We start from the raw sequence: 18,459 nt of genomic DNA, 5'->3' as shown, positions 1-18,459 counted from the left end.
TGGGTTCTCACTGCTCATGTGGAGCCTACAAGCTGCTCTATCATCGTGAAGTTGGTGACGCTTTGGCTGAAGACTAATTGGTATTCAGTGAAATAAAGCAAACAATGAACAGAAACCACCAGAAATACATATCGGGCTCAGCAGTATGTAAAAAGAAAAAAAATATAGGTTTAAGTTTGATGTAAGCCCTTACATTAGAAAAAATGCTGAGTTGTGACAATGGATCTCTTTCTGAATTAATAAACCCTCTTCTCTTTTCAGATGATGATGCACTTGCCTGCAAGTCTAACGTTTTCTATTTTTATTTCAGATTTCCAGACTTTATTTTAAGCAAAATATAAAGGTGCACACCATTTTTTTCCAAATCATTCATATAACAAACAATAATTATCATATGACAGCATGATTGTGAAGGGTTGGAGTCGTTGAGAGTTTTACTGAAGATAAAATCATAAGTATATATATATATATATATATATATATATATATATATATAGATAGAGAGAGAGAGAGAGCCAGGGGCGGTGCTGTGGGCATGGGGATAAAGCACTAGCTGAAATGACAATACCATTCAGTAAATGTACATGATAAATTTGTCCATGATTTTCTCACATGTGCAAGATCCCACTCACAGCATGGTGCCTCAGAAGACATTGCTTTAAAATTAAAATATTTTGATCCGTGAAGTTCCCATCTAGACACCCCCCACCACCTCCCACCAATTATGATGTAAGATTGGTGACACTGAATTGACCCCTCAGTTTACACCCCATCAAATTTCCCTTCTGTTGCCTTCAATGGAGGAAATACAGATCTGGCGCATGATGAAAGGCTAATTCAATACTGCCCATCTTGCACCATCATCCAAAGCTTAAATTAAACTCTGTGTGTTGTGTACTGGAATACGTAGTTTATCCCCACTGCTGGAGGTTTAATCTGGGTATCAACGACTCAAGACTACCAAACACATAGCATGTTTATTCAGCGTTTCAAAAGCTTATCTTCAACAGAACAGAAATTATACTCATGCGTCCACGTAACCGAGGTTACTTAGGATCATCTGAGAGTCGGAACAGAGCAGATGATCACTCCTCCCCTTCCGATTCTCCGAGTAGTTGATCAGACTACTTAGTCCTGAGCTAGCTAGCAAGCACTTTGGAGCACGCTTTCTTATACCCTGTTTCATGCATGCTGCCTATGTGATCAGCTCGGGATGGGCCCGACCTGACTACCCGCAGTGTAGTGATTGGTTGGGTGCGCTATATCAACCACAGTCCGTCAACCTTTCACCAGTTTTGACATCTGCTTATTTTTGGTAGCCTCATCTCTCAAGTTTTGACCACATTGCACAGCTGGTTCTCTGTTCTCCAGCCTTTGTCTGATAACAAGGCATTACCTCACTCTGCCGACCCCAAGCAACCAGCCCACAGGGCATGTCTGTTACAAAGTTAGCAATAAGTTAGACATGCCTTCATCAGACCTCGCAGGTGTTAATACATCCACTTCCCCTTCAGCTGTTCAGTTACACCACATTGCTGTCTCATCACATATCCTAGGTCCCTGCTATGGACTTGTTTACCACTTTTAACTACACACACTACTTTCACCACATACCTGGTTACATACAGTTCACGGGTTGGATGGTGGTGGCTTACAGATCTCCACCCATTAAACCTCACCTGGCCCCTTCAGGGTCCAGTTAGGTTTAGATAAAACCTTCTAACTCATGATCCTCCAACCACCCCTGAGGAGTCCCGTCTTGGAAAACCTTTCATATAAGTGCTTGCTTTTCCCGTTTCTTAGTTCGCTGCCTTAGCTGACAGAGGATGATGAGGAGGCAGAGTGACACCACAAGCTGAGTCATAATCAGAACATGTGAAAATATTCTGATCCGGGGTGAACTTGCACGTTCATTCCCCAGTCCCACGGGTCCTCCCACCAGGTGGTCACCTGTATTTCCTCAATGTCCCATTGCACTTGCCCACTCCTTTGCTGGAGGATGTAATATATCTTATGTACTCAGTCCAGCCCTTGTCTAACCTTTGTCATATGCTGTGGCAATGGGGGTATGGGGTATGATAATTGGCTAACATACAGTTCCAGATCATCCCTTAAACTTTCAGCGGCATTGAGGACCACTACCTCTCGCCTGTGTATGTCCACCAGTTCCACCTGGCCTATCCTTGGGGTAAAACATACTGTACTATTCTCTGGGAGGCACTGTGTCCTACCATGCCAGAATGATGTCTGACAGGTAGTCACACAATATTTCCCTTTACTCATGTAAGCCAACCGAGTTGGACTCATAACTGCTAATACTGCCTCCATAGTGCAGTTAACTGTCGCATTAAAACCACAGATTGCTTCCTCAGTGGCATAGACAAGATGTGAACAAATATAGTCGATTCCCCCAGACAACATCCTCTCAATGACGTTCCCAGCATTACTTTCCGATAGTGGACCGCATTGGGGTGAATGTGATGATACACAACATGGTGTCCTTCCCTCATTACACCAATGTTCTCTACCCTGTATACATCATTAGGTGCATGACTCACAGTAATAATTGGTATTGCCAGTACCATTCCCAGTAACATTCCCAGTAACATTCCCCCCTTTTCAATACAGTTAGTATTAGTAGCAAACACACATGTTAATCCCCTGAGTTGGCAACCAGTCAGATTGGTGGGTTTTGAAACTAGATCCTTAGCCTGATCATTACTGATCCAGAGGGGTACCTCTCCTTGGTGAATTTGTCTCAGGTTTTCCCGGGCCTGTTCAACAACCCAACTACCATAGGCAGAAGAGGCATCATTCTTAGCTGCTCTATTTCCTGACTCCTCCACATCCTAGGCAATGTATTGATTTTTTTCGCATGATCCTCCACGGTGACCACCAACAATTTAACCCATTTGGTCAGTCTTCGGGCATTCTGGAACCCATTTGTTTGGATCTTTTGTCCATCCCTTAGAATATCTTTCAGCCGAGCGCTGAAGGTCCTAACCTCTTGGTCCAAATTGGCTATGCCTAGGGTGTTTACAACTCCTGTCCCGGTATAAAACCTGTTATTACATCATTCACCAATCATCTTTTACTCCTTCTCAAATTTCCCAATACCCTTGACTCGGCCCGGTCACATGTCTCCAAGCCCAGTCTCCCTCCGGAGCTCTGCATTGGGATCCCTGTGCCTGGGTTTCTTGTTTAATCACTTGTTTCACCAATCTTTCATATATTGTTCTAGTCAGATTTGAGCACCACAGGGGTAATCCCAAATCTGAGATGTTTAGGACTACAGGAACCAGCACAGGGTGTACATTATCATACAAAACTTTATTGTCTTTTATTAAAATGAGTTCATTTTCTGGTCTTTGACGTGGGCATGGTGTCTCTGCTGGCGTTGTTGGGGTTACTGTCGTGGTGGTGGAGGGGGCTGTTGTGGTGGGGTGACTTAGGCAAATCTGTTTCCTTCGACCACCACAGTTGAGGTGGTTCTTGTCAGGCACGGGTTTTGGGATCTTGCCCATACCCGTGCACTCTCTGCTACATGTTAGGTTCACACACCCTCCCGTTGGGTTCAGGAAACGTGACACCAACTGAAATGACTATTGTTCCATGAAGTAAAACATATTCAGTTGCTGAGCATTAGTCCTCCCCTTGAGATATCATCTGCTCCCACTTGTACCTTTCCACCTCCTCCTTTGGAACACACAAAACAGATGAGTTGTTTCCCATCTATGCTTAAATCGCTAATACTGTCCCTCGTCCCATTATGACACAACTTTGTTTCCTGACATTTCGGATCTTTGGTGGCTGCTTGCTTTCTATTGCCTCCTCCGAGGGCCAGAAGACCCCAATGGTTACCATGAATCTCGTCCTACAAGACAAAATATTTACACGTTGCTAAGGCTCTTTTACTCAAAGGCCTTGACAGACAGGGTTAGAAATCCATAAAGAATTCAGCCCAGTGCTGCGGCTTTCGCCATTTCCAGTTACTTCAATGGGACCGAGAGGTTGGAAGGGTATCCTCCCCACAATCGGATTGGCGCTGACCTCGCTGTCGCCCTCATTGGTCCCAATGGGATATTAGAGGGATGTCCTCTTCCGACCCTTCTGAGTAATTATCATTGTCATCCATGTCCCAAACTAATGGGCTTATCGAGGAGTCAGGTTCCTTTCAGGGTGTGCTACCAGACACTTTTCCCATCTCATGGGTTAGCAGATGCACTTTCTTCATTTGGTTAACGTGGAACCATTTACCACGTTTGGGCAATTGGATGGCATAAACCACAGGACTGGCATCTGCCGATGCTTCATCCCGATATTACTAGCTGCACTTTCATGCAACAATTGCAATTGGTTCCACAGATCTTGAGTGAATTTATATTTAGTTACCTCCTGGGCCTGCTGTTCCATCAGTGTGGGTATCAACAGGTGGGTGGGGGTACGCATGGGCCTCCCCGTCACCAATTCATGGGGGGAATTGCCTGTCCCTTTGGACTTCTGTCCTCTGATATGCATGAGGACGAGGGGCAGTACTTCATCCCATCGCTGGGACCATCTGTTCATCTCTTTCCGCAATGCTGTTTTAATGGTTCTGTTCATGCATTCCAGTATCCCTGATGACTGGGGGTTGTGTAACACATGCCATTTGCCTTATATCCCCAGCAATTTTAGAGTTGCCTGCATCACCTGTCGGGTGAAGTGACTTCCCTGATCTGATTCCACTATATCAGGCAATCCCCATCTCGAGAACACCTCCTTGACCAGAGTCCTAGCAGTGCACAAAGCTGTGGCTGACTTACAGGGAAAGACTCCATCCAGTTAGTGAAATTGTTCACTAATACTAGGCAGTGCTTATTCTCCCTTTTGGTGGTGGGTAAGGGTCCAATAAAATCAATCTGGATTGACCGCCGGGGTCCCTCCATCCTTCGAGTCACTCCCAATTCTGCCTTCCTTCTCTGGGGATCTGGGTTATAAGCCAGGCATACCAAACATCCCTTCACATCACCCTCTATATCTGATCACATCCCGGGCCACCATCCTACTTGTTTAATACGTTCCCAAGTTCCCTCACTTCTGGGATGCCCCATACCAGGGCCTCCATGGGTTAACTGCATCACTTTCTGTCGGTACCCTTCGGGCATCACCCACTTGTCTCCCTTGAATAGCAGGCCTTTCCTCACCATTATATCACTAGCCTGCCACGATCCTTCCAATTCTTTCCCTTCTTGTTTTTCCCTGATGATACCTTCAAAACTGAATCCTAATGTTGAACCTTCTTATGATCGGTGGGTAGGGGCACTGATGTGGCCTCTTGTCTGCCCGTTATGGCCGCCACCATTCAGGATTCATAGGGGTCCCAGGGATGACCCTTTTCAACTCCCTCTTTTGACAGTTCATCAGCCCTTCTGTTTCTTTCCCACCTGACCTCAGCTTTTGAATGGGCTTTTACCTTGTGGATGTAATACTGTTGCTCGGGGTCCCCATTGACTACCTCCAAGATCGTGCGAAGCATGGTACTGGTTACAAGCGGTTTTCAGTTGGCTCAGGTGAACCCCCGTCGAGCCCGTATAGCTAGATACTCAGTACATGAATTACAGGTAAATATGGAATCGGAGCAGATGGTGTAAGGCATGGGGAGTTCCCAAGGGTGGGTGACAACATAAGTTACCATCGCCAACTCGGCCTGTCGGGTACTCATGGTCGGGGGTAGCTTCAGGGCTAACTCCATTCCCCAATCATGGTCATAAATGCCATATCCTGTCGTTCTTTCCCCTTTACTAACTGAGCTCGAGCCATCCACATAGATGTCTTGTCACTCTGGGTGTATGCCTGCCGACATACCACCCTTGGTGTCCCATACTCCTTCTACAGTGCATATGTGGGTTTCACCTGCATAATCCATGTTTCCTGCCAGCTTTTGCTCCGCCAAAGGCTTTACTTTCAAGTCCATCCCATTTAGGAGCAAGGTCCATCGGGCCACGTGAGCACTTCTCACAGTGCCATCCTTAATCCTTGCTTTCAGTAACAGTCTTGTTGGGGTATGATGTGTGGTTAGGGTTATGCTATGTGTGCCCGTATAGACTGCAAAGTGTTTTACAGCCCAAAAGGTGGCCAAGAGATGTCATTCACAAGTGGAATGTGCCTTTTCCATATCGGACAGTACATGGGAGGTATTGGTGACCAGTCGATTCTGGCCGTGCACCTTCTGCATCAGGGCTGCACTAGCACTCAAATCTGTGGCTGCTACCTCCAGGGTAAAATCCTTCTCGTGGTCTATGGCCCCTAAGGTGGGGTCTGCAGGTCAATTTTTACTTGGACAAAAGGACTTTCACACGCCTCCGTCCATTCCCATTCAACTCGCTTTCGGAGCAGGGGAGCTGCCATCGCTGCATACCCCTCAATAAATTCCCTGCAGTACCTTGTTAGTCCCTGGAATGATCGGATCCCTGACACATTGCTGGGTTGCTTTAACTCCTGTACCACCTTACGTTTCCCTTCCTATATGGCCCTTTCTCCAGGTTGGAGGGTCAGTCCCAAAAACTGAACTTCCTCCTGTCCAATCTGAGCTTTCTTAAGGTTAACCTTAAGTCCCATGTCCTGCAACAGCTGTAACAGCTCACTCACGAGATTTGAGTGTTGTTCTTCGGTCTCCGATAACAGGAACAAGTTGTCCACATATTGCAGTAACTGGTTGGGTGAATCAAACCCTTCCAGCCCCTGTGCCATGCACTGGTGGAATAAGAAGGGACTGTTATGGAACCCTTGGGGAAGGCATGTCCACGTATACTGTTGGCCCTTAAAAGTGAATGCAAATGTATACTGGTCCTCCTTCCTCACTGGTATGGACCAGACCCCACTGGAGATGTCTAATACCGTGACTACCTTAGCCACACTAGGTATGGCTGCTATTAGATCAGCCACTGCTGTCACAGTGGGAGCACAGGCTGGGATGTTCTTATTTAACACGCGGTAGTCCACTGTCATTCACCGAGACCTGTCAGGTTTCCTAACTGACCAAATTGGTGAATTCAGATTGGTGGCAATAGGGCGCAACACACCCTGTTCCACCAGTAACCTTAACACACTTTCCAAATCCTTCTCCTCTTCCTTCGGAAAGGGATACTGTCTTTGAGGTTTAAACATGGGATCTCCGTCTATCTGCAGCTCCCTTGACTGCATTCACCTGCAGTCATGTTTGTGTGTAGCGAACGCGCCTGCATTCTCCAGGACCTGACTCCGGTACCGTGCCAGCACCCTCGCCAGGAGTTCCTGCAGATCATATAGTTTCATAGCGGCTACACGTCCTGCCTCCCCTCCCGAGTGAGGGATCACCAACATACTAGTTTCCTCCATCACTCCTCCCCAGAGGCTGTCATTGGTCATATCTACAGCTACGCAGTGAGCGATGAGCCAATCTGCACCTAACACTCCTTTAGTTAGGTCTCCCCATTTTGCGAATACACATTCCCATTGAGTCTCTAGGGGCCCCACCCTTAAGCTCAAAGGTTTCGATACTGCCCCTTTTGTCAAGTTGCCCAATAAAGCCTTCCAGCTGGTACGGCTTCCCACTGGAGAGAGCTGACCTCAGTGGTTTTGATGATTGGATCACCGTGCGGGATGCCCCAATACTTACCAGGTACGTTCCCAGCTGCCCGCCCACACACATATGGACACAGGGTCTTCCCCATTCTTCATACATTATTGGGCACAAGTACTCGGAATGGGCGCGGCCCACTCAAAGAACAAAGAACAAAGATATTTACAGCACAGGAACAGGCCCTTCGGCCCTCCAAGCCTGCGCCGATCCAGATCTTCTCTCTAAACATGTCGCCTATTTTCTAAGGTTCTGTATCTCTTTTCTTCCTGCCCATTCATGTATCTGTCTAGATACATCTTAAAAGACTTCATCGTGCCCGCATCTACTACCTCCGCTGGCAATGCGTTCCAGGTGCCCACCACCCTCTGCGTAAAGAAATTTCCACGCATATCCCCCCTAAACTTTTCCCCTTTCACTTTGAACTCGTGTCCTCTAGTAATTGAAACCCCCACTCTGGGAAAAAGCCTCTTGCTATCCACCCTGTCTATACCTCTCATGATTTTGTACACCTCAATCAGGTTCCCCCCTCAACCTCCGTCTTTCTAATGAAAATAATCCTAATCTACTCAACCTCTCTTCATAGCTAGCGCCCTCCATACCAGGCAACATCCTGGTGAACCTCCTCTGCACCCTCTCCAAAGCATCCACATCCTTTTGATAATGTGGCGACCAGAACTGAACGCAGTATTCCAAATGTGGCCGAACCAAAGTCCTATACAACTGTAACATGACCTGCCAACTCTTGTACTCAATGCCCCGTCCGATGAAGGAAAGCATGCCGTATGCCTTCTTGACCACTCTATTTACCTGCGTTGCCACCTTCAGGGAACAGTGGACCTGAACACCCAAATCTCTCTGGACATCAATTTTCCCCAGGACTTTTCCATTTACTGTATAGTTCACTCTTGAATTGGATCTTCCAAAATGCATCACCTCGCATTTGCCCTGATTGAACTCCATCTGCCATTTCTCTGCCCAACTCTCCAATCTATCTATATTCTGCTGTATTCTCTGACAGTCCCCTTCACTATCTGCTACTCCACCAATCTTAGTGTCGTCTGCAAACTTGCTAATCAGTCCACCTATACTTTCCTCCAAATCATTTATGTATATCACAAACAACAGTGGTCCCAGCACGGATCCCTGTGGAACACCACTGGTCACACGTCTCCATTTTGAGAAACTCCCTTCTACTGCTACTCTCTGTCTCCTGTTGCCCAGCCAGTTCTTTATCCATCTAGCTAGTACACCTTGGACCCCAAGCGCCTTCACTTTCTCCATCAGCCTGCCATGGGGAACCTTATCAAACGCCTTACTGAAGTCCATGTATATGACATCGACAGCCCTTCCCTCATCAATCAACTTTGTCACTTCCTCAAAGAATTCTATTAAGTTGGTAAGACATGACCTTCCCTGCACAAAACCATGTTGCCTATCACTGATGAGCCCATTTTCTTCCAAATGGGAATAGATCCTATCCCTCAGCATCTTCTCCAGCAGCTTCCCTACCACTGACGTCAGGCTCACCGGTCTATAATTACCTGGATTATCCCTGCTACCCTTCTTAAACAAGGGGACAACATTAGCAATTCTCCAGTCCTCCGGGACCTCACCCGTGTTTAAGGATGCTGCAAAGATATCTGTTAAGGCCCCAGCTATTTCCTCTCTCGTTTCCCTCAGTAACCTGGGATAGATCCCATCCGGACCTGGGGACTTGTCCACCTTAATGCCCTTTAGAATACCCAACACTTCCTCCCTCCTTATGCCGACTTGACCTAGAGTAATCAAACATCTGTTCCGAACCTCAACATCCGTCATGTCCCTCTCCTCGGTGAATACCGATGCAAAGTACTCGTTTAGAATCTCACCCATTTTCTCTGAGTCCAAGCATAACATTCCTCCTTTGTCCTTGAGTGGGCCAATCCTTTCTCTAGTTACCCTCTTTCTCCTTATATATGAATAAAAGGCTTTGGGATTTTCCTTAACCCTGTTTGCTAAAGATATTTCATGACCCCTTTTAGCCCTCTTAATTCCTCGTTTCAGATTGGTCCTACATTCCCGATATTCTTTCAAAGCTTCGTCTTTCATCAGCCGCCTAGACCTTATGTATGCTTCCTTTTTCCTCTTAGCTAGTCTCACAATTTCACCTGTCATCCATGGTTCCCTAATCTTGCCATTTCTATCCCTCATTTTCACAGGAACATGTCTCTCCTGCACGCTAATCAACCTCTCTTTAAAAGCCTCCCACATATCACATGTGGATTTACCTTCAAACAGCTGCTCCCAATCTACATTTCCCAGCTCCTGCCGAATTTTGGTATAGTTGGCCTTCCCCCAATTTAGCACTCTTCCTTTAGGACCACTCTCGTCTTTGTCCATGAGTATTTTAAAGCTTACGGAATTGTGATCACTATTCCCAAAGTAGTCCCCTACTGAAACTTCAACAACCTGGCCGGGCTCATTCCCCAACACCAGGTCCAGTATGGCCCCTTCCCGAGTTGGACTATTTACATACTGCTCTAGAAAACCCTCCTGGATGCTCCTTACAAATTCTGCTCCATCTGGACCTCTAACACTAAGCGAATCCCAGTCAATGTTGGGAAAATTAAAATCTCCTATCACCACCACCCTGTTGCTCCTACATCTTTCCATAATCTGTTTACATATTTGTACCTCTATCTCACGCTCGCTGTTGGGAGGCCTGTAGTACAGCCCCAACATTGTTACCGCACCCTTCCTATTTCTGAGTTCTGTCCATATTGCCTCACTGCTCGAGTCCTCCATAGTGCCCTCCTTCAGCACAGCTGTGATATCCTCTTTGACCAGTAATGCAACTCCTCCACCCCTTTTACCTCCCTCTCTATCCCGCCTGAAGCATCGATATCCTGGGATATTTAGTTGCCAATCATGCCCTTCCCTCAACCAAGTCTCAGTAATAGCAATAACATCATATTCCCAGGTACTAATCCAAGCCCTAAGTTCATCTGCCTTACCTACTACACTTCTTGCATTAAAACAAATGCACCTCAGACCACCAGTCTCTTTATATTCATCATCTGCTCCCTGCCTGCTCTTCCCCTTAGTCACACTGACTTCATTATCTAGTTCCTTACAGGCTTTTGTTACTACCTCCTTACTGTCAACTGACCTCAATTGGTTCCCATCCCCCTGCCACATTAGTTTAAACCCTCCCCAACAGCGTTAGCAAAAGCACCTCCAAGGACATTGGTTCCAGTCCGGCCCAGGTGTAGACCGTCCAATTTGTAATAGTCCCACCTCCCCCAGAACCGGTCCCAATGTCCCAAAAATCTGAACCCCTCCTTCCTGCACCATCTCTCAAGCCACGCATTCATCCTGACTATTCTTTCATTTTTACTCTGACTATCACGTGGCACTGGTAGTAATCCTGAGATTACTACCTCTGAGGTCCTACTTTTTAACTTGGCTCCTAACTCCCTAAACTCTGCTTGTAGGACCTCATCCCGTTTTTTACCTATATCATTAGTGCCTATGTGCACAATGACAACTGGCTGTTCACCCTCCCCCTTTAGAATGTTCTGCAGCCGATCTGAGACATCCCTGACCCGTGCACCTGGGAGGCAACATACCATTCGGGAGCCTTGTTTTCGACCACAGAACCGCCTATCTACTCCCCTTACAATCGAATCCCCTACGACTATAGCCCTTCCACTCTTTTTCACGCCCTTCTGAACAGCAGAGCCAGCCACGGTGCCATGGACCTGGCTACTGCTGCCTTCCCCTGGTGAGCCATCTCCCCCAACAGTATCCAAAACGGTATACTTGTTTTGGAGGGAGATGACCGCAGGGGACTCCTGCGCTGCCTTCCTGCTCTTTCTCTGCCTTTTGGTCACCCATTCCCTTTCTCCCTCAGCAATCCTAATCTGCGGTGTGACCAATTCACTAAACGTGCTATCCACGACCTCCTCAGCATCGCGCATGCTCCAAAGTGAGTCCATCCGCAGCTCGAGAGCCGTCATGCGGTCTAACAAGAGCTGCAGTTGGACACACTTCCTGCACGTGAAGGAGTCAGGGACATCAGCCATGTCCCTGAGCTCCCACATTGAGCAAGAGGAGCATGATACAGGTCTGAGATCTCCTGCCATTTTTAATCTTAAGCTTAACTTAGTTAAATGAAAAAGGAACGAAAAGTTTTTACCAATCACAATAAAACCAGAGAAATCGAAAAAGCCTTACCTTATAAACACCCCACCGAGTCCTTTTTTTTTGGTTAGAGGAGGAGGGCGGGTGGGAGACACGGCAAGTGTGGTGTCTCGGGTTCAGAAACCGCCCAAATATATAGTGTTTTACTTACCCAGCAGCCCCCTGGCCTCTGCCGAAAAACAAAAGGAAATTAAATTTACTTTCAAACTGACCTTCCCAGCTGCTCACTCGCTCACACTCTGCTCCCGAAAAAGCTGCTGCAATGAAAGGAAAGTTATTTTCAACCTCCCAAATATATAGTGTTTTACTTACCCAGCAGCCCCCTGGCCTCCGCCGAAAAACAAAAGGAAATTAAATTTACTTTCAAACTGACCTTCCCAGCTGCTCACTCGCTCACACTCTGCTCCCGAAAAAGCTGCTGCAATCTCATTGCGAGGCAGGCGGAGCAGAAGGAGGGGTACCCTCCCCACTCTGGGCATGTGCCTCCCCATCTGCACCCTGAGCTCTGCCACCTCATGGCGCAGTTCCTCTATCTCACTGTAGTCCTTTGAACCCTCCTTTTTCCCGTCTCCCGTTACTGGTGGCTTTCTTGGGGCTTTACAATCCCTTTTAAAGAGTCCCTTCTTGCCACAATTGTAGCATTCTCCTCCTGTTCCTATGGACCCAACTCCTCCTCCCACCTTCCCCTCCTGTTTCCAGGATTTGGGGGCAGTGTTTTTTGCCCTTTTGCTTTTGTTCTGAAACCACCTTCTTATCCCACTGCGTTCGTTCGAAACGCAGGGTCATTTTCCGCAGTACACCAGCCTCTGTATTATTAGCTGCCTCAGGGTCAAAGACCTCAAAAGCTGCTTGTAAGTAGGGGAGTGAGTGGGCTATCAGGGTTCTTAACCAGTGGTTTAAGGGTTCTCCCGCAAGGTGATTCCTAACCATGTGCCCTCCGGGGGTAGCTGCATCATAAGCTGCCCACAATCAGTCCGCATATACGTTGGGGCATTCGTTGGGCCCCTGTTGGACCTTGTCCAAGGGTCCAGTCGGGTTTTCCCAAGTGTTATCCATGACTGTCAGCATTTCAGTCTGGAGCGCTGGGTACTGCCCCCTCCCCTTGTTTGGATACCGTTGGAAGGAAAACAAAATAGTTCCCAGAGTAAACCGAAGAACCTTCTTTTTCTCATCATCATCTTGGCCATGCAATGTGACCAATTGATCTACCTCCAGGAAATGTCCGTACGGACCCTTCCTGAAGTCTAGCTTGGGGAGTTTTTCGGCCATTCTCCATAGCTGATCAGGGATGTAGGGCACCACAAATCCCTGTTGTATGGGCCATGGATCCCCATTAGCTTGTGGCGGGGCGCACCATTCCTGTTGCATCAGGCAATAGGTGGACATCTTCTTGGATTCTAAGCCAGTGGCATTCGCTTGGCTGTCCCGTGTCCTGACCATCTCCTTCCCCATCATCAGATTCACTATCACTAGTGTCCACCACTCCTCCCATTGCACATACTATACCCCTGGTTCGTTTCAGTGCCCTCCTCAATCTGCACATCTTTCCTTGGCAAGGACCATGATTTCTTTCTTAATACTAACTACGCTGTTTCTCCCTAACCAGACACTGGTATGCAACCTTTAGGTCAGTCACTGTCCCACGGCCTCTTCCGCCCTGCAGCATTGAGTGTGTGCTTCCTCAGCCCAGGAGTTACTCTGGTGCTGATTGTTCACACTCTGACTCTCAATAAACTGGGACTGCTTCATTTCTAGAATTTGATGGATCCCAAATTTGGCAGCCCGCCAGTTCAACACCTCCTCCAATAATTATCCCTCAACCAACAACTAAAATTCTATGAAATAAAAACAGAAACTGCAGAAATACTGAGCAGGTCTTGTAGCATTTGTGGAGAGAAACAGAGTTAACATTTGAGTTCTGTGACCTTTTATTGGAACAGGTCATCAACCGGAAATGTTAACACTTTCTCTCTCTACAGATGCTGCTAGACCTGCTGAGTATTTCCAGCATTTTCTGTTTTTAGTTTGGATTTCCAGCATCCACAGTATTTTGCTTTTCTAAAATCAGATGATTTGGTTATTATCGCATTGTTGTTTGGTTGGCATCGAATGGTGGGAGCTTGCTGTGTGCAAATTGGCTGTAAAGGACCTATGGTTGTGAAAGGCGCTATATAAATGCAAGTCTCTCCCCCACTCTCTCTCTCATTATCAACCTTTCACTCAGGCTTTCTTGAGTCTTTTTCTACCTTTCACTTTGCATAACTTCCTGTCAGTGGATTAGCACTGGGCCCAGTAGTGCATTGAAACTGATTAATTTTCATTTTTGCAGCTGCCATTTCCTTGGAGAGAATTGAGAAACTCGGACTATTTCCACTGGAGCAGAGAATGAGAAGATAAGATTTAACAGAGCATTTGAAAACTATGAAGAGCTTTGGTAGAGGGAATAGAGAAAGACTATTTGCTCTGACTGGGAAGTTAGTGATGAGGAGTCACCAATTTAACATTTTCACTAAGAGAATGAGAGTGAGATAAATGTCTTTACACAAAGGGTTGTTGGATCAGAAAGTGTTTCACCACATAGATTGTGGAGGCAGAGACAACTGCATCTTTTAATAGCACCAGTTCTCCTTCATTTCTTCTCCAACAAGGGATCAGACATTGCTCCTTTTATCCCTTGCCTCTTCGCACTACCCATAGAGACCATGACAGCAAGTTACAAATCTTCCATGAATAAAGGCTAAAATAAGCCAAGCACAAATTGTCGCTGATACACAAAGCAAAATACTGTAGATGCTGGAAATCTGAAATAAAAACAGAAAATGGGTCTGGAAGCATCTGTTGAGAGAAAAATATAGTTCATCATTTGATTTTTAACTCTGTCCATGTGAATGAGTTTTGAATGAGTTAAAATTGGGCCATTAATAATGTTTCAGGACACAAGGTCATCAACATGAAACATGAGGGAGAATTGAATAGAAGGATATGCTGATAGGGTTTAGATAAAGAGAGGTGCGAGGCGGCTCGTGTGGAGCATAAACACTGGCACGGACCAGTTGGGCCAAATGGCCTGTTTCTCTGCTGTAAATTCTATGTAATCAATAAGTTGCAATTTTGTTTTAATTCATTCTCAGGACGTGGATGTCACTGGCAAGGCCAGTAATTATTTCCTATTCCTAGTTGCCCTGGTGGGCCGCCTTCCTGAACTGCAGATGATTTCATACAACTGAGTGGCTTGCTGGGCAACTTCAGAGGGCAGGTAAGGCTTTACTAGGTTCTTATGGGACTGGAATCACATATAGGCCCAGATGGGAGAAGGACAACAGGGTTCCTTCACCAAAATGCTGAGTGTCAACATGCAACCATGATGGCCGCTCTGTGTGATAATAGCTGTAGCTCACTTGGTGGTACTTTTGCTTCTGAGCACAAAGATTGTGGGTTCAACTCCCACCACAAAATTGATCATGTGATGTAAGCTGACATTTTAGCACAGTGTTGATAAGTGCTGCAATATCAGAAATATTGTCTTTCTGATGAGGTGTTAAACCCATGTCCTGTTTGTCTGCTCAGCTAAATGTAAAAGATTGCGTGACACCATTCAAAGAACAAAGGAGAGTAGTCTCTATGCCTGAGCAAGAAAATGATCAGGACATTAAAAAAAAAACTTTCGATCCTTTTCTAATAAAAGCACAAATGTCACTGCAGTACAGTTTTGTGGGCACTGACTGCTATCTCCCACAGACTCACACTCTGGTACACTTTAACCTGTTCTGACAAGTACCTTGTCCAAACTCACACGAGAGAAGAATTTTATGAGCACTGATGGGTTCCTGTCCCAAACTCACACTCGGCTCCAGTTCCATGAACACTGATCAGTAAAGACCTTTGCCAAACTCACACCAGGTCACAGTTTGCTGGACACCCACCAGTAACTATCTGAAACTTACACTCAGGTACTGTTCCACAGGAACTGACTAGTACACATTCCAAACTCACATTAAAGCACTGATCAGTAACTTCCCAAACTCACACTGGAGCACACTTCCATGGGCACCTCCTATTCATGCTGTTGTGTGTTTCTGTGGGCACTGACCAAAAACTCCTCTCCTCATGTTTGAATCTAGGCTGTTTGTGCCAGCAGTACACTCAACCATTAGGAGATGGGGACTTTAGAGTCAAGTCAGATCTTGTCCTCACCTATTGTCTGTGTATGCTCACTTTACAACAGGAGTCACTCAGTATAATGGATGTTTCTTTTTCCCTCCATTGTTCCATTGAGACCAATTATAACACACAACTGCTGCCCTGGCTTAGATAGGGTAACTCAGTACACCTTAAAAGAATCAATCATAAGCCCTTTCTTTGGACTCAGTTCCATACTGAATAATATTATTTTTCAAGCTGAGCCAACAGTGATACTGCAATGCTTCTTTGTTTCATCTAAGTACACGGTTTTGTAGAATCTATGTGGAATCTCATTGCGATAAAAACATTATGTGCTCCATTTATCGCCATCTTACCTTATGCTTCCTTTTACTTCACCTACCATTTCAGTTCTGTAGACTCCCTCCCCTGACATCACCATTCATTTGTTTTATCTGTTACCAATCACAGCTCTTGTCACCGAGTGTCGTTCCACAGATACATACTTTTATCATTTTCTTGTCATGTCAGTCAGATTCAAGAAGTCACAGCTCCCTCTGAACAAGGGGGATGTAATCAAGATATCCAGAAAATTGCAGCAGCAGATGTCACTGAGAGAAAAAAAAAGCCTCTTACATTTTTTGAGCAGCTTCATTGCAGAATGTTTCGTCCTGAACATTCCTCTGATGAAAACTCCATTATCGAAGAGTGAAACCCTGTTGCTGTCTTTTTACATTTACCATCATTCATTTCGCTGGCAAATTGGAAGTGACAATAGTAGGAGTTCACAGCAGATGATACATTCTGATTATACCAGTTTGTAGTGTTGCTGAGGCTAGCAATCATGATCAAATATATTTTGATTATTGGACTGTGATGGTATAATATTGGTAAAGGGGCAAAATCCTAGTTAACTCAGGATTGAAATCTCTTGTTGCCACAAAGGATATAGGAATAAGTAAACTGTTGTTTCCTTTTATTTTCTATTTCTGCTCCACTCGTGGATGTGCAATTTTCTCTTGACAGGAAGATCAATAGGGATTTAGAATGGGCACTGTGAGATATAAATAGCACTGCTTGGTTTTCATCCCAGGGGAAGACATTTAACGTTACTTAAAATAGGATATTAACTGGTCACGAGGATAAGGATTGTGGAAAGTCTGTGATGGAATAATCACACATAGGTTCCAAAAATCTTGCAGAGTCTTCAACGGTGCTGTTGCAGAGACAAACTTTATAAAGATGGAAACTACGTATGCTGAGGATCTACTGGAGAAACGCCTAGGCATAAGTTCCATACAGTTTTAGGGCACACTGATGAGATATTCACACTCCCATTGGCAGATACATGCAAGTGATAGAGATAGGATGGAAGGTCATCATTCATCTTACATTCCATGACTTCTACATTCTCATCCATCCTTGAGAATGTTTAAAGCACAATTTTCAGGAGGCATTCATCAACAAAACAACTTACACTTCTATAGTCTTTTTAACATGATCATTCATTTCAAGGCACTTCACAGGAACTCTTAGCAAACATAATTTGACAATGCACTGCGTAAGGAGATATTTGGACAGATGATCAAAAGCTTGGTCCAAGAGGTAGATTTTACGGCCATGTCTTAAAGGAGGAGAGAGCAGTAGAGAGGTAGAGAGGTTTAGTGAAGGAATTATAGAGCTTAGGGCCTCAACAGCTGAAGGCACAGCCACCAACCAATGAAAATCAGTTATACACAAGAGGTCAGTATTGGAGGAACGCAGAGGTCTCGGAGGTCGTAGGGCTGCAGCAGGTTTCAGAGATCAGGGTAGAAGTGCATGGTTAGAGGGAGACTGCTGACTGAAACTTTTAGCCATATCTTGGGATTCAGTGCAGGTGTTGGAAAAGAATATTTCAGGCAGGAATTCTTGCCTTCAATTTTATGTGACCCTTGGAGAGGCTTTCTATTTCAAGACAATTACTGAGCTTTATTTTGAAGGCTGAACAGTAGCCTCCTAATGGGAAACCTATTCTACATGATTTGTGTACCAAGGTAGATGAGCAGCAGGAAGCTGTAAGGGCAACCAGATTAATCAGGTAGCATCAGAGAGAGCCAGACCATCTCGGCACTATTCATCCAGCTGGAAGTACAGACCCAGAGGTACTTTCAGAACTCTGTATCAATAAGTGGTGCTTCAGCCATGAGGTGTTGAAGGAGCTGCCACAGATCTGCAAGTAAGGTCCACACCATGTGTAGCTCTCACAGTAGCAAAGAAAGTGACTACAGCTGTCACCATTTATGCCACAGGCTCATTCCAGGGAGCCACACCCCAGTTGGCATTTAACATCTCTGCCAATTGGCTGTACCCTAGTCTGTAAGGCAAGTTATCAATGAATACCTAGCAGGGTAGAGACATGATGAAGAAGCTCGGGCTCTAGCAAAAGAGAATGTTTTCGCTATGTAATGCAAATGTACATTGTAAACATAACCTGGAATGGCAAGGGTAGTGAGGCACCTTCAGTATTGTATTCCTGGGATGAAGGGGTTACTTTATGA

Source organism: Heterodontus francisci, chromosome 12 (genome assembly GCF_036365525.1).
Source record: "Heterodontus francisci isolate sHetFra1 chromosome 12, sHetFra1.hap1, whole genome shotgun sequence".
NCBI lineage: Eukaryota > Metazoa > Chordata > Chondrichthyes > Heterodontiformes > Heterodontidae > Heterodontus > Heterodontus francisci.
This window is presented reverse-complemented; position numbering follows the sequence as displayed.